The sequence below is a fragment of the Humulus lupulus genome, chromosome X, assembly GCF_963169125.1.
Source record: "Humulus lupulus chromosome X, drHumLupu1.1, whole genome shotgun sequence".
NCBI classification, from domain to species: Eukaryota; Viridiplantae; Streptophyta; class Magnoliopsida; order Rosales; family Cannabaceae; genus Humulus; species Humulus lupulus.
In genome coordinates, this window is record NC_084802.1 from 233,081,993 (window position 1) to 233,101,440 (window position 19,448).

Consider the following 19,448-nt stretch of genomic DNA (forward strand, 5'->3'; position numbering starts at 1 on the left):
GTTCTCGGTAATCGATGCACACTCTCATATTCTCATCTTTCTTCTTTACAAACAGAACTAGTGCTCCCCATGGGGAATGACTAGGTCGTTTGAATCCCTTATCCAATAATCCTTGTAGCTGGGCTTTGAGTTCCTTCAACTTTATAGGTGTCATTCGATAGGGTGCTTTTGATTTGGTGTTGTTCTAGTGCAAGTTCGATCATAAATTCGATTTCTCTATCCGGAAGTAAACCTAGTAAGTATTTGGGAAACATCTTGGGGAACTCACAAACAATGTGAACATTCTCAGGTTTTAGCTCAGTCTCTCTAGACTTATCAACAATGTTTGCCAAAACTGTTGAACACCCATGCTGCATCATGTTCCGAGCTTCTAATGCAGGTATGATAGGTGTGCGAAATCCCGTCATCTCTCCCTTGAAAGAAAATAGTTCTCCTTCCTCAGGTCTGAACTCCACTGTCTTTCTGCGACAGTCTATCGTTGCTCCATATTTGGGTAGCCAGTCCATGCTAAGTATGGCATCATAATCTGGTATGTCTAACTCTATGAGGTGTGCTGGGCACTCTCTGCCCTCAACTACAATGGAAGTTGACTGTAACCACCTAGTTGACAACATAATGTCTCCTGATGGTAACATGGAACTAAAAATATACTCAAATAATTTACAAGGAAATCCCAGTTTATCAATTACACTCATAGCAACATAAGAGTGAGTCACTCCAGAATCAGTGAGGACTCTACATATCATACCAGAAATAGGGAGCTGACTTATGAAGACGTTGTTACTATTGGCTGCTTCCTTTTGAGTCAATGCAAAGACTCTTCCTGGCAATAGATTGCCACTGTTGCCTTGCCCTGCTCCTGCTCTCCACTATGGGCAGTCTTTCTTCAGATGGCATATCTGACCGCACTTGTAACTCTTGTTTGTGCCTGCCTGACATTCCCCCAAATGTCAACGTGAGCATTTAAGATAGCTGGGGTACTCAACTTTGTGGTTCTCGTGGTTAAGACCATTGCTATGATTGTTATGGTTATTGTGGTGGTTACAGTTGTTATGATTATTGCCATTCGAGAATGGGGGTCTAGGCCTCTTGTCATTGCCACTGCTTTGTCCCTCATGAGCCTTCCTCTTGTTGCCCTCATAGAAACCCTTGTTTCTGTTGGCCTCCCTTCTTGCAGGATTGTCCTTCCATATGCGGTCCTCCAAGTATTCCGCATCAAGGGCCTTATCCAAAACCTCAGCATAACTAACCACCTCAGTGCTAGTCATCTTGTAATCTCTGGCGTTATTTATTTTCTTATTTTCTATTTTTACTACTAATAAATAAATAAAAAGGAAAACATATTAAGCATAGAAAACTAATGCATGTTCATCATGTATACCATACACATGCACACACACAAGCGCTAGGGTGCATTTCTACTAATCATGGACCTTGGTGCAGACAATAATATCTCAAGAATTCACAAATTAAAACAATTTAATAAACAATTAACAATTTTAATTTACATAATTTGTACCAAACAATTCAAACAAGTAATAAAAATTTCCTAACACTTAACAATTAATAAAAAAATAAAACAAACAAATTACTAAAATAAAATAAAAAAATTGGTGCGCTACAGATGAGCCATGTTTCTACAAACAAATCAAAGATGACATCATGGTATTCCGAGTTCTTTACGTTGATGACATCCAACTGATTGGTAATGACGTTGGAACATTGACAAAATTAAAGAAATGGCAAGCCGAGCAATTCCAAATGAAAGATTTGGGGGAAGCAAACTATGTTCAAGGCATAAAGATCCTTCATGATCGTCATAACAAAGTTTTGGCTATGTCTCAAACTACTTATATAGATAAGGTATTGGAGAGATTCGGTATGAAAAATTCCAAGAAGGGTGATATGCCAACCCGTCATGGAATTATTCTTTCTAAAGAGCAGTGTCCTAAAACACCTCAAGAAGAAGAGGATATGAGACAATATCCCTACGCCTTTGTGGTAGGCAGCTGAATGTAAGCTATGATGTGTACAAGACCTAACATTTTTTATGCAGTAGGGATAATAAGTCGTTATCAATCCAATCCTGCATTGAGTCATTGGATCGTAGTAAAGAATATTCTGACGTATCTTCAGAAAACTACAGAATATATGCTTGTATATATAGGTGGTGACCTGAAACCCACTGGATACACTGATTCTGATTTTCAATCAGATAGAGATAGTCAGAAATTGACTTCTAGATCAGTACACTTGGTGGAGGAGTTGTGGTCTGGCGTAGTGTTAAACAAACCAGTATCGTATATTCTACCATGGAATCCGAGTACATAGCGACTTGTGAAGTAGCTAAGGAAGCTGTGTGGCTAAAGAAGTTCTATTATGATATGAAAATTTTTCCAAATATAAATAAGTCAATTGTCCTATACTGTGACAACAGTGAGGTAGTAGCTAACTTGAAGGAACTGAGAAGTCTCAAGAGAGGAAAGCATATTGAAAGGAAATATCACTTGATCAGGCATAATATTCATAGAGGAGATGTAGCAGTTATGAAGATAGCTACAAAACATAACCTTGTCGATCCTTTTACTAAGACATTGTCTACCAAGTCTTTTAAAGATCATGTTAGGAATATGGGTTTGAGGGAGATGTGTCATTTACTTTAGGGCAAGTGGGAGATTGTTGGGATTAGTGCCCTTCAAAGCATATGTTTTGAACAATGTTTTATGAAATAAATAATTGAAATGAATTTTTGCATATATTATTCTTTTTTTATTATTATTAGAATAATATTATATGAATATCGGAAAATTCTCAAATTCATTATTGTGACTACAACCTTATATTGGTACGACATGAATAAGATTGTAGGGAACGAATTTAACCAATTTGCAGTAAAACAAAATTATATGGAATCTTTGGATTAAATACTGTAAATACAGTTCACTAGTAATATTAATACATGTAATCTAGATCCGGATTACTGATGTAGTAGGGCATCTTAGTGAAGGTACTTTGTATAAAGTGGTTATACATGAACATGACTTAATATGTTACAAATTGATCTTAATCCTGAAGTTATTATGAACTCCTGTTTATGTCATATGATTTATTTGATTCACTCATTATGGTTTGTCAGAATGATCAGGCTGAAAACTTTTGTTTTGGGAAATCATTGATGTAAATGGCTGAGGACATAATATACAGATATGGAATCTATACCTTTCTGAGAGGAATTGAATAATGGTTCTCGTAAAGGTTAGCTTTTGGAACTGAAAGGTTATTGAGCTCAAAATTCATAAATCAGTTTATGAATTAACCTTCACTAGTAAAGTTAATGGTACTTAAGGAAACAAGATATAATTAAAGAGACTAAATAGTAATTAATTCCTACTTTAATAATGAACCATTAATATAAGATTGAATTATATGTAGTGATTAAATCGATTGACACTTTTATGATTTAAAAGTACTCAATAAATAAATGTCTATAATTACAAGAGTGCAATCTCATATTTTTAGTGGAACAATATTGAGATTAATAAAATTAAGATTATTATATTAAAGATTTTTTTATTAATAATATAAATTTATTGGAGCTTGAAATTATAGGTCCAAAGGTCCCCGAGATGGCTCCATCAACACTATTTAAGGTAAGAGTTGAAATTGGAAAAAATAAAGAAAACATATTTGGAATTTGATATTCATGGTCAAATATATAATTGAGATAAATTAATTAATATATTAATTTTCGAAATTAATAAATTATATTTTCGAAAAGTATTTTTAATCAAAATGGAATTTTCAACAACAACATTTAAATAATTAAGATAATTAATTTCAAATTAATTAGCTTTATTTATTTAAATAAAGTAAAAAAGATATTACTGATATTAAAATTGGATTTGAATTTGAAATGATATTTATTCTTTAATTAATATGATAAATAAGATATCATGTTTAGATATTTTTGAATAAATAATTGTTAAATAATATTTAAAAGAAAATGGTTGGAACACATCCCTAATATCAGGGATGTGTTACAATTTGAATTTTGAATTTTTGAATTTCAAATTTTTGAATTTCGAATTTTTGAATCTTGAATTTAAAAAATATTATTAATTATTTAATAAATTTATCAGTTGAAAATAGTTTTTAACATAAGACTTTTGACATAAAGAAAATGAATTGTATTTTTTTCTCTATCCCTGAAAACTGTCTAAAACCTAATATTCCAAGATCATGTGTTGACAATATCATGTGAATACAATTTTTTTCCTTACCATTACTCTACATGCCCACACACGTCTTGAGGTGTAGAGATACATCTTGGAAGATCTTGGTCTGAGTATTTTGAAGAACTGCTTTGGATTGGATGTTCGTTGTAGATACAAAAAGATAGCCAGGATTCTTGATAGTTCTTCAACTGGTAAATCCTCATCTTTTATTTCTCTATGATTAATGAATTGCATGTTAATGAATCCGATTATTTAAAGTTTGTTTAAATATTGTTTTTTGAAATCTCTGGGCCCAACATCCCGTTCTTTCTGACGTGCACATGGTAAAAAAGTTACCAAGGGTGACCTCTTTGGCTTAACACATACTAATTTAGATAGGGATGCTTTACTACTACATTATGAGGCTAAATAAGGTAAGCTCTTTGATTCATTATATCAAACATAAAACTGTAGTGGATATGCCCTCCCAAGTGCGTATGTTGGTGGGAATTACTTGGGTTACATCGTAGGTCTCTTTCCCCTCACAACCGTTGACATCACAAGCTTTTAGGGCTTGATGACTCTTCGTAGCAGGATGTTGAAGCATTTTCTAGTTTTCTAGAGTGTTCGTGGATGTTTATGGAAGATGGCTTAAAGTGAAGCTCCAATCTGCATATCCTCATGTCATAATGGCTATCTTCCACTCAAATGTACTTTAGAGCCCTTTCATAGAAGTCACCTAGGTCCTAAGAGAGAATACAATTCGATAGGGATTTTGTATGAAAAGTGCGCATGATAGCAAATGACTATTGAGAGATCTCTATTAATAGAGTCTCTTAGTTGGCCATGGGTCTTACAAGCATGAAATAGGCCCTACGCGCATAATGTGGGCTTGTTACAACTGAATACACAATAAAAGAACATAAAAATACATTTAAATAGTAGTTACATAAATATCCCCTAAGATTATGGTTATTCTGGTTGAATAGAACGTCCTTCGAGCAGGAACTCCCTTCAAGCAAGCTATATCACCAATACACTATCGAGCAGATCCTTGTTACCGATAAGACACCCATCGACCAATGATCTACAAGTGATACTCTCAATTTTGTTACTTTACTAAAGCAACTCTTTTTGCTACCCATTAACGGAAACGACCAGCACCTGAAAACTGACCAGCATGGGCCAGTTCAATACCTAGCCCTGCCACGTGTTATTTTTATGTGCCACATCATCATGTCCAATTTTGGGTTAAACATTTGACCCCAATGTTTATCTTAGTTCGACCAACACTAGATAAATTTCCATTCTTTGAGCAGGCTGGTACTGTTACCCTAAAAAATTAGCCTGATGACGTGGCACAAGAATATGGCACGTGATAGTCATATGGTAGCACTCAATGAGTACTTGGTCGATCCTTGAACAGATAAAAGTATTTGTCTTCTCATACTTTTTAGGTCTACAAGCATAGTGGGGTAGATGTTGATCAAGCTGGTCGTTGGTTATGATCAGAGTTGCTCGATGGTTACAACTAGAGCTGCTCGATGGCACGTGAAGAATCCTCAGAATTAGTTAAAGACGAGATATTTATGTAATATTCATTTAATTTGTATTATTTTATTGCCATTTATTACACAAATTATGTAAGGCCCACAACCCATTTATGATCATTTCTAAGTCTATAAATAGAGACTTAGTGAATCAATTTTTCTTACGCTGTAATTTTTTAATTTCAGAAAAATTCATAGATCTAAGTGCTTTTTTACACGTTCTTGTATTCTCTCCCAAACTCATGAAACTCAGTTGATCTAATTCATCTGATCGGGGGTTTTGGTAATTTTACATTAATAAAAGTACTAAGTTGATGTAGCTTATTACTAGTTTGGGGCCGAACCACTATAAAAATCTTGTTTCGTTTATTCTATTCAAGTTTAGTTCTCATTTCATATCGTTTATTTGACTCAGTGTCGTTGGCCAATTCATGGGTCAAGATTTTGGTGCTTTATTGAGAGTTGAACTCAAGGAGATCAACAGTTAGAGTTAATTGATAAACCATGGAAAAATCCAGGAAGACTCAAGGTCAACAGGTTGGTCAGGTGCCTGAGAAACCCCAGAATCCACTAGCTCCATGAGGTGTCAATGTAGAAGAGCCTCAGCTGGAATTGGAAGAAGATAGCGAAGAGATGGACACCAAGACCCTAAAAGCAGCCATGGGAATTTTAAAGTCCTCCTAATCCAGGCCCATTACACTGTGTACTTTAAATAGTGCCAGACTTGCTAATCTTGTCCCTTGGTTATAAACGTGTAACTAAGGTTAGTGACAAGGGTTAGGGTTAAAAATATTGGTTAAAAAGAAATGTTGACTTCTCATTTAAAAGTCTATTATATACATGGGATCCCAAAATAACATGAACATATGTTTAAAAGGTTATATACATGCCAAGCCAACCTAGGCAGCCGTGGTGGTCGAGCAGCTGCATATGTACATGCCGCCACCGAAGCTCTCCAACTCATGGCTGGTCGAACTTCCCTTTTCCCCTTATCTGCACTACATAGCACCCGTGAGTCAAGGCTTAGCAAGAAAACTTAAACATGTGCATGAACAGTAAATATAGATTCCAGATGCATATCTAGCATGCCTAGTAGTAATAACCTACCCATGCATGCATGCAATTATGAATAAATGATTATAGGATCATTCTAGGGGCTTGTTGCCCTGAATAGATGACCATAGAGTCAACCTGGAGCCCTATACCCTAGCAAAGTAACCATAGAGTCACCCGGGGCCCTTTGCCCTAGCTTTGAGTAACAAGCCATAAAGCTAACCAAGTGCTTTATTTTTCCAAATGACCATAGGGTCGACCAACATAATAGTACGTTCCTGATTAGGCTTAAGCCTCTCGACCAACACACAACACACAATTGCTGCCCTTTACTAATAAGTCAATGCCTTAACCAAATATTTGGCAAACCAGATAAATAGATAACAAGATACAGATAAACATATGACTAATAAGTCAATGCCTTAACAAGATATTCAGACAACCAGATAAACAAATAACCAGATATAGATAAGCATATACAACTAACCAGATACAGATAACCATGTTCCTTAACGGGGTCGAGCCCTAATCATGCAGATAATCACATTTAACACGTACTGGGTGCAGTTTTCTTACCTTAGGTCCGAGGGCAACGTATAATAAGAATGACCCTCAAGCACGATCCTTTCCCAAGCCCTAGCGGTACCCTAGTCATAACCATAATAAATGATATTCATCAATATTGAGTAAATAATGGCTTTCAGACCAAGTCCTAGCCTCCAGGACCTCGAATTCTACTAACCTATGTAGTAAAATCAATCCCGGGCCCTTAGGTTTGAGTTCCCGTCACTCAATACTTGCCTTTGCCATTTCTACCTATGCGCGTGGCGTGCCTAAAGTCAGAGGCTCCCAACCCATACATTCCCAGGGACACGCGCTGCGACTCATTCCTGAAGGGTCATTGCGCGCATAAGCAAAACCAAATCCCCCGGGCCCTGGGTGCACGCGTGTAACGTCCTAAATTACCTAATAAGGCTTAGGGCCTTGATTAGGGGGCTATGAAGGCAAATTATGAAATATGTTTTAATGTGATATATATGTGTATCATTATATGATTACGTGAGTTATATTATAATATGACTAGATTTGCATGTTTAGGTGTATTAAATATGTATGTGGACTCGTTTCTTATTAGAAGGGCTATTTGCGTAATTTGGTTCGGTATGGGAATATTTGGAATATATGTGAATATATGTGATATATGTGTGAGACCACATTATTATGTTACTATATTTGGGTTACTCGGCAAGAGGTGATCCTAGGGAGCAAGTTAGCGGGAAAGTCACAACGGGACCAAATACCCAACTCAGGATGAGTCAAGGGATATTTTGTGTATTTTGTACATTACCGGGATATCGCGTAATGGGAGTAAATATTTGATAATATATTTGGAGTTAGTGAGAATAGGAGGGAATTTAGGGGATTTTGACCATTTTACCCTCGAGGACGTCTTTCGTTCATACTCTCTCTCCCTCTCAATTCCTTGGGAATTTCTTGCGATCTAAGAGGAATCGAAGCTAGCTTAGGCTCGGTATTGCTTGGGGCTTAGAATCGTTTTGGGCAGCAGAGGTATTTTTGTAGGGACGTGGAGTTCCAGTTATGGGACCACATACTTCTGCAAGTTTCGCCATTGCGAGGAGTAAAGAGATTTGGGAAGAAGGGCAAGTTGAGCCCTAGATTCATAGAACCTTTCGAGATCCTGGAGAGAATCGGACAGGTAGCCTAAAGATTGGTTCTGCCCCCGTCATTATCAAGAGTTTATGATGTGTTTCACATCTCAATGCTTCAGAAGTATGTATCAGATACGACCCATGTATTGGGATATGAGGATCTGGAGCTACATACAGACTTGTCTTATGGGGAGCAACCAGTTCAGATCCTAGACAGAAAGGACAAGGTTCTAAGGAACAAGACGATTCCTCTAACAAAAGTCTTATGGAGGAATAGTAAGGTCGAGGAAGCGACTTGGGAGCTAGAATCGGTTATGGAGGATCAGCATCCCGAGTTATTTAGATAAATTTCGAGGACAAATTTTTTAGTAGGGGGATAGTTGTAACGTCCCAAAAATGCTAATAAGCTTAGTGCCCTGATTAGTGTGTCGGTAGAACATAATTGGATATATATGTGTGTGGAATTGATTGATTAAATGTGTGACTATGTGGCATGCATGATTTATATGGTAATATGATTATATATGCATGTTTATGTGTATTAGATATGCATGTGACCCCGTTTTTGTTAATAAGGGAATAGTTGTAATTTTGACTCGTTGAGGGTATAGATGTGATTATATGTGTTAAATGATTGAGACCACATTATTATGTAGATATATTTGTGGTATTCGGCTCGAGGTGATCCTAGTGAGCAGATTAGCGTAATAGTCGCAACAAGGTCTAACACTACACCAAATAACCCTTTCCACGACATTTAAGTATAACTTTTCAAAAAAAGTGTTATACTAAACCCATAAAATTTGGCGGTACTAAAACAAAAAAAGTTGAGGCACGCCACTTTTCCCCCCAAAGCCCGTTAAGTCCATTTTTATTTTTTATTTATGTTATTGTGCCCTAAATCAGGTATCTCTCCCTCTTTTTTGCGTGAAACCAGAAGGAACGAGTTCGATTTGTTCACTGTCTGCATTTAGATTCAAAGATCGCTCTCTCTCTCTCTAAAATCAGGTCTCTCTCTCTCTCTTGCGTTTTCCTTTTTGATTGGAAACTTCATTTCGTGTAATGTTTCTGGCTTATATCCTCGTCATCTCTCTTGTTTTCTCATAATTTTGTGCCAATCTCTTTCCATGATTATCACTCCTCCGTTGGTTGGTGCTAGAGAAGAAAAATATATTCATTTCACCATTTGAGCATCTAGGATACAGTATTGCTTATCGGTATAAAATGACATTGCCTGCAAAGGCAATTTAACTCTCAGTTGCGTGAAATAACTAAAGAAAGGAAGAAAGAGATGAGAGATTTGATACATAATAAGGAAGCTCACCATGATCGCAACATGTACACTCAGTTACAGAAAGTTACGGATGAGAAGACAAGAGAGATGAAATATCAACTAATAAGAGCTAAAGCATACTTAAATTTTGCACTGCCAGGTAGTAATTCTCATTTAGTAAAGGAGTTGAGACTACGAATTAAAGAGGTGGAACGAGCACTTGGTGAGCGTACAAAGGATTCAGAGTTGTCCAGGAGGTATATAATTTTGTTTTATTTTTTAATTGTTTTCTGTCATAGTGAGTTCCAGAGATTCATTTCAATCTAAAACTTGTGATATTGCAGTGCTTTGCAGATAATGAGACACATGGAAACTTCATTGTCTAAAGCCAGTGCGGTGTACCCTGATTGCTCTGCCATGGCTGCTAAGCTTTGTGCTATGGCTCACACAACCGAAGAGCAAGTTCAGTCGCAAAAGAAGCAAGCAACATATCTTGTCCATATTGTTGCACAAACTACCTCGAAAGGCCTCCATTGTCTTGCTATGCACCTTACTGCCGAATGCTTTGCTTTGGAGCCAGAAGAGAGGCAGCTTCCCAAGAAACAAAAGCTAAAATTTTTGCATGATCAGAACCTTCATCATTATGTTGTCTTCTCTGATAATATTCTGGCATGTGCAGTGGTTGTCAGCTCCACTGTTTCTACAGCGGCGGTAATTTGAATTCCTACTATTCTTCTATGTTTCCATTCCCAATAATGCAGATTTTAAGCAATGGTAAAAAAATGTTGTGGCTGCTTCTTGACTTTTATTTCATTCTACACTTGTAACTACTGATTCTGGATTCCATGATATTGTTGGTATGAAATAGATATATCAGACCTTGATCGTTGTTTCTTGTCATAAAATTGTGCAAGAACCAAAGAAAATTGTTTTCCATGTGGTGATTGATTCTCTCAATTTCCCTGCAATCTCAATGTGGTTCATATTGAAACCTCCAGGCAAAGCCACAATCTAAATCCAGAGCATAAACAATTTTGGGTGGTTGTTCACCAAGTATAATAATCCAATATTGAAGCAAGAGTCCAGTGATTCCATATTTACTTTTCAACTTAACCACCTTCGTTTCTATCTGCCTGAGATCTTCCCTGCACTTAATAAGGTAGTACTCTTTGACCATGATGTGGTGGTGCTAAGAGACCTAACTGGGTTGTGGCATCTTGACATGTAGGGACAATGATGATTCATAGCAGAAAAATTTTACAGCCTATTTTTCTTGCCTTAGGAACTTCACTTGTTCACTTTATTCTTTTTATTATAATGATTCTCCATGTTACATTGTATTTTATATCTTTATTTATCAGATACTGTTTGCTAAAAGGTCTCACTATCAATCAATACCTCATTTCCACCATAAAACAGATATTAATACTTCCATTCTTACTCATTCTATGGCTTTATTTCCTAATATGCTGCTTGTGTCTCTCAACCCCAATATTTCTCATCCAGGGATTGTAGAAAAAATGCCTCTAAGAAATTTCATTCATTGTATATATATATATATGTTCATGTTTATGTGTGCTTGTAATTTCTAATTTTATTAGGTTTCTGCTTGTGTAGCGCCTCATTACACTGAAACTTTGCTTGATGGGACTAAGTTAATTTCCAGCCATTATAGAGGATTCCTTTCAAGTTTAAGCTTGGCCAAGGTATTAATTATCAACTAGTGTTTGTGCTATTGTATTTTTTTTCTTTTAACTTATAAGTATAAAATTGTATTATGTAAACTACTTTATATAATACTGAAAAAGTATTATTATAAAGTATACTATAATTTATAAAGATAGGTTAAACATTCAAGTATTCCATGCCAATCTGATTCGTTTTGTTTATGAATGTCCTAAAATTGTACCTAAAATATAGCTGCTTATTTGAATATTTGTGGAAAGGGATAATGCTGCTTATTTGATACAATGAAAGACCACATTCTGAATATCTTTGTAAGCTCTTAACAAGCTTTTCTTAAGCTATTTTTGCAACTGATGTTACTGATTAAGGTTCACTAATTGATTATCATATCTTGTATCAAGAAGTACTGCAATAAACTTAAGTTCTACCATTATGTAGATATGTGTAATAAGGATTTAAGTTTGATTTCTCTAGTTTGGTAAGTTTTACCATTATTTATGTGTAATATGGTTCAAATGGGCAAGTTTAATTGTTTTATATCTTTTGCTCTTTTCAATCAACTTACTATCAAATTATGCTCTGTTTTATAGAGTGATAGTAGAAAGACTATCTTTTTTGTTACTTTTATAAGTTGTTATACTAATGAATAATTGATTAACTTATTATACTCTGCATATGGTTTTATTTATAGAGTGATAGTAGAAAGACTATCATTTTTTTTTTACTTTCGTTCATATATTTTTTCTTTGTTTTAAATAAGACTACATGCTAACATTTTCTTGTGCAATAGTGACAACTTCTTTTATTCATACATTTTTCTTTTTTTGGGAGTTTCCAACTTTCATGTTTCAGCCATATTAGGATTGATATTTAGTTAAATATAATACTAATATGTTTCAGTCACTACACATTGTATGTATGTATGTACATGTGTACATGGTTTATCTCTGTTTTCTTTTGATTGATTTTTAGTCATTTTATTCAGCTCTCATTTTGCTCATATTTTGTGGAAAAGTTTGTAATTATTATGTATTAAGAATATTAGTATTAGTGATATTATTATTATTTTTATTACTTATTCCTATGACAGGAAAAAAAAAAGAGAGTTTATAAAAGAAAATAATATACTTATTAACTAGTAGTTTTTATTTAGTGGTTTATAGTAATACCCAGAATCTCATACTTGACCTTAACAAGTATTTTGTGTTTGTCATTTGACTAACTTTGATGATCTTGAGTACTTATTATATAGATATTTATTTTCTTTTGACAATTATGTAATTTGATTTTGGGGCCAAAGTAGAAGAAATCAAGGTGAATCTAGCCTATGTTCTGGTAAAGATGACCCAATTTTGAGTTATGAAACTGGTTTGTTTTTAGATATGTGCCACTTTTTGGATCCAAATTCAATTATTAACTGCATCATTTATCTTAAATTATATATAATCTCATTGCCAATGCTAGTCTACTAACAATATAAGACTTAGATTTCGGAACAAAATAGGTCAACTATACTATCTTTACATAATCAAATCAAGCATTTTTCATGCTAATTTTCTTTAAGGGAACCGTACATGGAAAAGGCACCTAACTGAGGGGCCTTTTTTCCACACCAAGCCATTTTCAAATGATTCCAAAACAAAGTAAGAAAAACCTATATAATATTAGCTTTTTGTTTGGTTGTTTATTCTAGATGTCAATATCTCTATTTGTGTTTGGGTTTGGATTGTGTTAAAGGGATCGTCAATATCTCTCTTGATGTTGCAAAATAGTCTTTGATTCATAACTAGAAGGGATCCTTCTCTGACAATGATTTTGGTCCAGAATTGTTGGTTAATCAAACTTTCAAGTTTAGTCTGTTGTGTTTTTTCTCTCTGTTTTTTTTTTTTTTTTGGCAGTGGCTTCGAACATAAAGCACACTCTACTGCTGATTTTTGTAGCTTAGTTTATTGTGGTGTTTTATTTGTGTTTCTCTTTTATGAGTTTCTTATGGCTTGTTGGACTTAGTCTAAATACATGGTCATGCTCTTTATTTAATCTCTAAAACTACTTCAGACTAATGAATTGGCACAACCATTTATGCTCTTTATTGCTTCTTTTTTAGTTAGCCTAATCACATGTTTGCCTTGCACACATATAATATGAGTGTCATCTAGATTCTAGGCCATTGGATCTTATATATATCTTACATCATGCATCTACGTTTATATGCACACAAGCATATGTAGTGCTCTTTATTGCTTCTTACATTATGTTATTATATTTATATGCACATAACCATATGTTTATGATTATATATATATATATAAACATCTTTGACCTTGTTTGCACCACATATAGTGCCCATACACGGCTTTCAGTACATATTAAAGATAAATATCATGAGCTAACAAAGTTTCTCTGCTTTGTCCCAATATCTTCATATTCAAGTTTAGTTTTGGTGTTTGGGAATTTCAGCTATGCTAATGAAATATAAACACGCAAAGAGATATGGAGTTTTGTTTTGCATAAGTCATTCATTAGTCTTGGAAATCAAACATGCATTCTAGCCATAATTCTTTCACGATATTGAGTTTGTCTCCTATATTTGGTTTGAGAATTTACAAAGGCCTACTGTAGATGATTTTTGATTTTGGAGTCGCTAAATTTCTAGAGTAAAAAATGGCAGCTGTAGTATATATTTTTTTTAATCTCTAAAGTAGTGTTGTAAAAAATGGCTATTGTACAGGTTCGAGTTTCGATTTGCTCAGACCACAAGACGTTGGGACCTTCTCTATTCTACTCACGGTGGTGGACTAGACTAAAATTGTTATCTCTTCTCTTGGTCAGGTGAGGTGAGTTCAGTCAAAATTATTTACAAATTCTATATTATATCTTGATTACTTTCCATTTTGATCAAATGTAATTGGGTATATCTTAGTTTCTTTTTAATTATTTAGTTTTCAATCCCTCTAAATCATTCTAACAATCATTATTTATGCTTTAAGATTAGACAATGTTTTTGTTGAATTCAATATTTTCTTCATTCGTTGATGTTTTTTTAATAGCTGATTTATTGACTGAAGTTGCAATATGATGCGTTTTATATTGAACTGTGGTCCATTCTGTTTCAGAAAAATGTTTATTCTTTGTTTGTTGTTTCCTTTCATCTTCTACTTAAATTTACTCTTTGAACTTGGAGATAGAGGAGAAAATCAACAGTAAGAATCTTATTAATTACTTTTTTCACACCTTATTTTAAGACATAAGAAATCTTACTAAACAATGAGACTAATGTAGCTAAATGTTGTCAGTCATTAAATTTTCATGAAGTTTAATTTTAAAAGAAAATCAAATTTTATGCTGCTATGTTTCTTGGTCAAATTTCTTTACATATTGTTACTGATGAGCTTTATCACCAACTAATTTATTTTCTCATTTGTCTGAGAGATGAACAGGTGCCAAAAAAAAATCGAAAAAGTCTTTGACTATAGTATTAATCCTTCTAAATTTGTAGGAAATAGAATATTGCCCACTTAAAGTAATTTACCTGAAAAAAATACACTGAACAAATAGTTTACCTGTGGTAGTTGTGCTCGACCTTTCATTTGGGCTTGCTTGATGTATTGTATTTGAGTACCTTAAATTTGTGCTTATTTGTGGCAGTCATACTCAGTCCTTATGTGTATTTGATACCTTGATATTTTCAGGAATGAAATGAATTGGATCTCTTTCTAATTTTATTTGGCGCCTACTTTTGCAGAATTTAACATTCATTTGATTTCTAAATATTATGAGTTAACTATATTCATGTGGTTTTCAAATAATAAATAATATTATTGGCAAAGGTTAAAAGTAAAATAAAAAAAGGTGTTGGAAATTGTTGACGGTGAGAACTCGTCAACTAAGTTAAGTCGGAAAAATCACAGAGCTAAGATTATGCAAAGAAAAACTCTCAGAATCTAAGTATCAACTCTAAGAACAATTGTAACAGAACAATGGAGAAATCAATTTTCATTCACTAAGATGCACTTGCTACAGTAAATTTTCCAACCCCCCTATAGGTGGAGTTAGAGTCCATTTTATAGTAGGCTCTAATGGCCCTGGGTACATGGTGGTCCAAAGGACCAGATGGTACACGAGTACACTAAGAGGAGAGTGGTTCCAGGGGTAGTGGTGTCAGCTCTGGTACATGGTCAAAGTCCATGGGAGCACCTCACCTTTTGTACCCGGTCATGACTCCACCACTCGCTTTGTACGGGTGTCAGAGACTTGGTGGTGGTGTAGCCACTCTTCGTACTATTTCCAACCGCCACTACTTGTTGGGCACAGGTGTCAGGCCCATCCCCTGATCCTAGCAGGCATGTACGTACCCCTTTTGAGGTACCTTGTTCGTACTCTTTTTGTCTCTTGCGGGCCACCTCGACCACTGTCATCAGCATGCGGGGCCTTGGGACAAGATCCATTGGGTCGAGGTTGTCTCACACGCGTAGCTCTTTGGGAGAGGCCTTCACGAGATACCGAGAGGGTGGCACGGCCTCGCGGTTGGGCTATGACGAGGGCCTCGCATGGCCGAGGCAGCATGGCCTCGCACGGCCGAGGCAGCATGGCCTCGCGTGGGTGAGGCGGCAGGGACACAGCCTCGCGGCTGGGCCTCGGGCGTGGCCTCGCATGGACGAGGCGGCAGGGACACGACCTCGCGGCTGGGCCTCGGGTGTGGCCTCGCGTGGACGAGGTGGCAGGGACACAGCCTCGCGCCTGGGTGCAGCCGAGCGAGGTGGGGCGGTGCCTTGCGCCTGGGCATGGCTAAGTGAGGCAGGGCCTCGCGCCTAGGCGTGGCTGAGCGAGGCGGGGGTGAGCGCCTGGGTGTGGCCGAGCGAGGCGGGGCGGTGCCTATGGCCTGGGCATGGCCGAGCGAGGCGGGGCCTCGCGCCTGGGTGTGGCCGAGTGAGGCGGTTGCTAGAGGACGGTGGCCCGAGCATCTCGCGGCTCAGACACTCATTTAGGCCTTTATGGGACCTTAGCGCGCGTCTTGGATCTTTTATGGGCGTGGAATATTGGGCATCCACAGAAATACTATAGTATAAGATTTTACAACTTGCAAACCATGTGATCAAATGATTTTTAATATTTTTACAATTGGCATAGGATGTTCTCTGTCTGCAAAATGGTTTATCACCACCCTTTAAGTCAGGAGTCACTTTGATTATTTTGCTTTGGCTTAAATATCCCAACAAAATGGGTGGTTTTGATTGTTTTGCGGCGATCACACAAGGGGGCCTGTTTGGAAGTATGAAATGTTATTATTTAATGACAAAGGACTTCTGATGATACCATGTAGTACAGTGTGATGGAGCTCCTTCCTATGATGACACCATCTAGATAATTACCACCATTGATTACTAAGGCATGCCAAAGGCTTCTGTCATATTTATTTGGCCTCTGTAATTTTCAGAGATTACCCCCAAAACAGAAGCTTCTGTTCCTCTTTTTTTTTTTTACCCTAACATAGCTGAAAATCAATTTAGCAGAGGTTATAGAAGCTAGAAGCTAAAAGTTAGATAACAAAATGAGATAAAAATATTGCTAGAAAATTTTATTGTGACAGTCTTGTCTCCATGAAGTTTAATAAAAATGTTCAATTATTATGAGACGGGTCTAGAATCCATTGTTTTTTGTTTTCCCTCTTTCTTTTTATAATTCTTTTGGCTGCTCCTTCTCATGATTAATTCAGTATTGATTATATATTTTTAGCTCATTACAAGTGTTGAATCACAAATACTCAACACTTGCATACATTTGGATAAAGTTTAGTTCATTCATTCTCTATTCTCTTGGATGAATGTGGTGCTATTTGGAGAGACCAGTGATAAGGAACACATCATAATGAAAATTTCATCTGTTTGCCATAATGGAGTTGTATTGTATTGTATGTATTTGGTTTTGATTCATGTTAGGGTGATTGGTGCAGGATAATTATCGTTCTGTGATGTTTGCAATGGTAGGAGGGGTGGTACTTAGTCTTGGAAATCTCTCAACTCTGTATGCTTGGGCTTTTGTTGGCTTATCAGTCACAGAAGTGATCACTGCAAGCATAACAATTGTTATAGGACCTTTCTTTCGTTCTCTCTCTCTCTCTCTCTCTCTCTCTGGCCATTTCTAAATGTTGATGTTTTTATGTGTTGCTCTTATAGATACTGATTTTTTTGCTTCTGTTGCGAACTTTAATGGTGACAGGAACAACCTTGAATTACTTTTTAGACAATAAAAGTAATAAAGTCGAGATCCTTTTCCCTGGCGTTGGCTGCTTCTTGGTTTCAGTTTGCCTTACTTCTGTTGTCCACTCATCTAATGCAGCTGATAATAAAGAAAAGGTTGAAGGTTTTTCATCTAAAGAAGGGTATGTTTCGTTCATTAAATGTTAAGGTTATCTAAGAATTATCTTTTTTTTATTCATTTCTAAAAAGAAAATCATCGAGCTTGTTAAGTGATGCAATTTTTACTTAAATTTTTTTGTTTGATGGTGCACTTAAGGATAATGAGAATGAGCAGATATTCGATTCTCTATCACATTTAGTAATTATAACTCTTGCTACAGGTGTTTGGGAAAAGCACTCTCATTGGACTGTCCATATGTTTCTTTGCTGGTGTTTGCTTTTCTTTATTCTCACCAGCATTCAACTTGGCAACAAATGATCAATGGCATACATTGAAAGATGGGGTTCCTCACTTGGTTGTCTACATTGCATTCTTTTACTTCTCAGTATCTTGTTTTGTCCTTGCTATAATCCTCAACATCACACTCCTTTACTACCCTGTGCTAGACTTACGCAAATCATCATTCATGGCTTATATGAATGACTGGAATGGCAGAGGATGGGCCTTAATGGTCGGTCTGCTCTACGGGTTTGGCAATGGTCTCCAATTCATGGGAGGCCAAGCTGCAGGGTATGCTGCAGCAGATGCTGTTCAGGTTGGTTCAAATATATTTTTTTGTCTTGATTCCAAACTTCTCTTTTGTGGGATAAACTTTTTTGTGCAAAATTTCAACTAAACCAAAATGTGCATCACATACTAATATGGACTTTTTTGGGGTGGTGATTAGTAGGCACTTCCACTCGTAAGCACTTTCTAGGAATTCTTTTGTTTGGAGAATACAGAAAATCGTCAAGAAGAACATATATATTGCTAGTAAGTATGCTGTCTATGTTCATTGTGGTTGTTGCTGTTCTTATGGCATCATCAAGGCATCAAAAGTAGGAGTCAGCTACATACACAACCCTTTACCTTTGTTTTTGGGTAGTGTTTTTTGTAAAGCAATAAGTTGGCCTGTGGTTTGATAATACCTATGAGGATGCATTAACAAACTATACGAGAAGCTGTTGGTTCAATCGATAGTATGATGATAGTGTTATTTGATTGATTTGATAGGGAAGATGAGAAAGACAAATAATAATGGGGCCGATTTGAATTAATATTATGCACCATTTAATTAATGTTCTAAGGTCACTTGAGCATTGATAGTTATAGTAATGTGTGTAATATAATAATTTCATTATTACTCAAACTCAACTATTGTAAATTTGGTTGTGTAATGATATTATTGACTATTTTATATGAATGATATGATATTTCATGACCTCATTAGTTTTTCTTTTATGTTTTATTTTCCAGATTCAACAAGTGAAGTGAAAAAGAAAATCTTATTTGGAAGGCTTTGGTGTGCTGACATTTGGAAGATCATGAATTCCTACCTTTACTTTTGAATATGCCACTGTTTAAGACTATTTTTTTGACTATTGTGAGAATATTTTGTTTATGTTAATTAGGCAGTGTTGAATATCTTAAGACTTTTGGATTGTTTTTAAGATAATCTTGAATGTATTTTGACACAATTATTTGGTTATATGTGTTATGAACCATATAATTGGTACTCAAATATATTTGTACAATGTTAAGGGTGTCTTAAGTATATTAAATGAAGCGGATTTGAATTAAAGCAATAAAAAATTATTATAATGTA

The 19,448-nt window shown here is 35.7% G+C and overlaps 2 pseudogenes; both read left to right on the top strand.

Annotated features, from left to right (window-relative positions):
• Positions 1–1,662: 1,662 nt before the first annotated feature.
• Positions 1,663–10,988, top strand: LOC133806854 (probable galacturonosyltransferase 6; annotated as a pseudogene).
• Positions 10,989–17,396: 6,408 nt separating this feature from the next.
• LOC133804502 (ureide permease 1-like) lies at positions 17,397–18,685 on the top strand (annotated as a pseudogene).
• The last annotated feature ends 763 nt before the right edge of the window (positions 18,686–19,448 follow it).